This window comes from Juglans regia, chromosome 16 (assembly GCF_001411555.2).
Source record: "Juglans regia cultivar Chandler chromosome 16, Walnut 2.0, whole genome shotgun sequence".
Lineage (NCBI taxonomy): Eukaryota > Viridiplantae > Streptophyta > Magnoliopsida > Fagales > Juglandaceae > Juglans > Juglans regia.
In genome coordinates, this window is record NC_049916.1 from 16,243,435 (window position 1) to 16,246,522 (window position 3,088).

The 3,088-nt window shown below is 37.1% G+C and overlaps 1 non-coding gene across 1 annotated transcript; it reads right to left on the bottom strand.

The window, feature by feature from the left end:
* Positions 1 to 1,124: 1,124 nt before the first annotated feature.
* LOC118344944 lies at positions 1,125 to 1,231 on the bottom strand. Its single transcript, XR_004798671.1, has one exon. It is a non-coding gene; the product is annotated as a small nucleolar RNA R71 (small nucleolar RNA).
* Between the last annotated feature and the right edge of the window lie 1,857 nt (positions 1,232 to 3,088).

The window sequence follows — 3,088 nt, forward strand, 5'->3', positions numbered from 1 at the left end:
TTTCAGTTGAGGATCAAGGATATGGAGCATGGGTGAGAAGAGTTAAGAATGATGGTTTAAGCATAGAAGGTTTATATGGGTATTGAGGATTTTCATTCAGTAAGCTTGTTGTGCTCTGATGATGTGATTTGTTGGAAGATTGATGTTTATATTAAGATTTTGTATTGTCTTAGAATAGTTATTCTGGAGTAATTGATGTAAATATATGAGTATTTTGTGCGATAGAGAAAAATTAGAATATATACTATGTGGAAGGAAAATGATTTTTAAGTGACATGAGTTAACTCTCCGAACCCTCGGGGACGGGGCGTTACAAAACCAGTCTTCAAATTTCAGTTTTCTAAATAGTAATTAATTTATTCAATTTCAATACTCAATAGCATAATTATTCCATGTGGGTTCGATAACCATTTTCTTTATAACACTTTACTACTTGTAACGATTATGTGCACTTGCAGATTATATTTTTATGTGAACAAGTTTTTGGCGCCATTGTCGAGGAATAGTTATTTGTTGTTGATATTGATATCAGCTAGATTTTTATTACTTTGAATTTCATTTTATTTTATTAAAAAGAAGAAAAAGATTTAATTTTATCTCACTTTGATCTTTTCAAAAATCAGAAGTGCATGTGCCGATCTAGATCGTTGGAGCATATGCTTTTCGATCCCAAAATTGAAAAAGCCTTATGTCAGATCAATAAAGAGAAAAAGAAAAAGGTTGCCTCCTGTGAAGTTAATATGGCCGACCAAGAGCACAAGGCACTAATAGACTATGCAATGCCCTCAGTCAATAGGGCAACGTCCAATATAAGGCGACCAGTTATACAAGTCAATAACTTAGAGACCAAGCCGACCATCATTCAAATGATCAAACAAACCGTCCAGTTTGAAGGGCTGTCACAAGAGGATCCTAATGTCCATATTGTAAATTTCTTGAAAATTTGTTATACTTTTAAACACAACAGAGTGACAGATGATGCAATCCAATTGAGACCTTTCCCTTTTTCACTTAGGGAAAAAGCAAAAGTTTGGTTGAATTTTTTGCCGCAAGGCATTATCACCACTTGGGAGAAGTTGGCACAAACATTTTTAGAAAAATATTTCCCTCCGGCCAAAACAGCGAAATTAAGGAATTATATTACTACATTCACCCAATTTGAGGGTGAATCATTGTATGAGGCGTGGGAGAGATATAAAGACTTATTGCGCAAGTGTCCACATCACGACCTCCCCCCTGGCTTCAAGTACAGACATTCTATAATGGTTTGGGACCCACAAATCGATCTATGGTTGATGCGGCCGCCGGAGGAGCATTAATGGGTAAGACTCATGAAGCCTCCTATGGACTTCTGGAAGAATTGGCATCCAAAAATTATCAATGGTCTGCAAAAAGAGAAATGCCAAGAAAGGCGGTTGGAGTTTTTGAACTTGATTCTATTACCACACTGGCGGCGTAGATGGAAAATCTTTCACAGCAACTACGTAAGATGAACGTTAATGCTATTCAAACTAATATTCTTTGTGATCATTGAACAGGAAATCATACAAGTGTTAATTGCCAAGTAGAGAATCCTTTTGTCCAACCAAGTCAAGAACAAGTCCACTATGTGTCAAATTTCCAACGTCTGAACAATCCTTATTCAAACATGTTCAATTCCAGATGGAGAAATCACCCTAACTTTTCATGGACCAATAACCAAGGGCCGGTTAGACCACCTCAATAGTTTCCACAGCAAGAGAAAAAGCCGACACTTGAGGATATGTTCATGCAGTACATTCAAAAGAATAATATGGTGATCCAAAATAACTCAGCATCCATCCGCAATCTTGACGGCCAAATCGGTTAGCTTTCCAACATGCTTACCGAGAGGACAGCAGGGAATTTATTAAGCAACATTGTGACCAATCTGAAGGAGCATGTCAAAGTTATAGCATTGCGAAGTGGGTGGACATATGACCAGCCACAAACAGTAAGTACCAAGCGAAATGCAGAAGCTGAAAATGTGGAGACCAAGGTGAAAGAAATCGATTGGGAGGCGATCGACTAGCAAGCTGAGAAGACTAGAAAGAATAAAGGGGTTGAAAAATTCAAAAAGTCCAAGGAGTTTACTTCTGAAACTTATTCTCCTTCAATTTATGATCCATCAATTCATTTTCTGCAAAGATTAAAGAAAAATAAAATTGATAATCAATTCTCTAAATTTCTGAGTATATTTAAACATTTGCATATTAATATTCCTCTCATTGAAGCCTTAGAGCAAATGCCTAAATATGCAAAAAAATTTAAGGATATATTATCAAACAAGCGGAAGTTGAAGGAGCATGAGACTGTGATGCTGACTAAGGAGAGCAGTGCAATTTTACAAAAGAAGTTGCTGCCTAAGTGAAAAGATCTAGGGAGTTTCATAATCCCTTGCACTATAGGAAATTCCTATTTTGATAAAACTTTATGTGACTTAGGGGCAAATATTAATCTAATGTCTCTCTCTATTTTCAAGAAACTAGGTCTTGGAGAAGTAAAGCCGACCACCATCTTTCTACAGTTGGCGGACAAATCTATCAAATACTCGAGAGGACTCATTGAGGACGTACTAGTAAAAGTTAATAAGTTCATCTTTCCCACCGATTTCATTGTACTTGATATGGAAGAGGACGAAGAGATCTGTTTGATACTGGGTTGACCTTTCCTGGCGACAGGGAGAACTTCAATTGATGTCCAAAAAGGGAAACTCATTTTGAGGGTAGACGAGGAGCAAGTCACATTTAATGTGTTTAAATCTATGGAATTCCAGTCCGAGGTACATTCCTGTTTTCAAATAAGTGACCGAGACATGGTCAAGGCCAACGAGACTTATGAAGCCGAATTTCCAAAACAACCACTTGAGGTATGTCTTACTCACTCTACGTCTATTAAATCTGAAGATGAAAAAATTAAGGACTGTAAGAGATATTTAGAAGTTACCCCTTCCCTTTCTCATTCAATAAAACTAAAAGTGGAAGAGCTAAACTTATCTCAGCTAACATCACCCAAGCCTGAACTCAAGCCACTCCCATCAAATTTAAGGTATGCTTTCTTGGGACAGGAC